The sequence below is a fragment of the Babylonia areolata genome, chromosome 14 (genome assembly GCF_041734735.1).
Source record: "Babylonia areolata isolate BAREFJ2019XMU chromosome 14, ASM4173473v1, whole genome shotgun sequence".
Classification (NCBI taxonomy): domain Eukaryota; kingdom Metazoa; phylum Mollusca; class Gastropoda; order Neogastropoda; family Buccinidae; genus Babylonia; species Babylonia areolata.
Window position 1 is genome coordinate 6,356,896 of NC_134889.1, and position 285 is coordinate 6,357,180.

At 40.7% G+C, this 285-nt stretch overlaps 1 protein-coding gene across 4 annotated transcripts in view; it reads right to left on the minus strand.

Annotated features, from left to right (window-relative positions):
* Window positions 1-46, minus strand: part of LOC143289772 (EVI5-like protein) — an 82,054-nt gene extending 82,008 nt beyond the window's left edge. For all 4 annotated transcript variants that reach the window (XR_013056275.1, XM_076598891.1, XM_076598892.1 and 1 more), the window contains exon 1: window positions 1-46. This exon is cut by the window's left edge and continues 332 nt beyond it. The gene's annotated coding sequence lies outside the window, so the exon portion shown is untranslated.
* Window positions 47-285: the final 239 nt, after the last annotated feature.

Genomic DNA, 285 nt, shown 5'->3' on the forward strand with positions numbered 1-285 from the left:
ACGGTTGCTCGACTTGCCAGTTTGATCAGTTGTCGCGGCCTTTGACTTGTTAATGTATCACTCCTCCCCTCCCACTGACTCGGCTCCTCCAAAGTTAGGATTGGAACCTTCGCGATCTTCGTAAGAAGAAGGTGTGACCGCGGCTGACAATAAATGAATGTACAAATAATAGATAAACAAATATTTAAAAAGACAGATGATTTAACAAAATCTAATGTCTAGAATGAAAGAGTGTGAGTGGTAGGTGTGTATAGTGACTAACAGTTTTTTTTCTGTGTCCGTGTA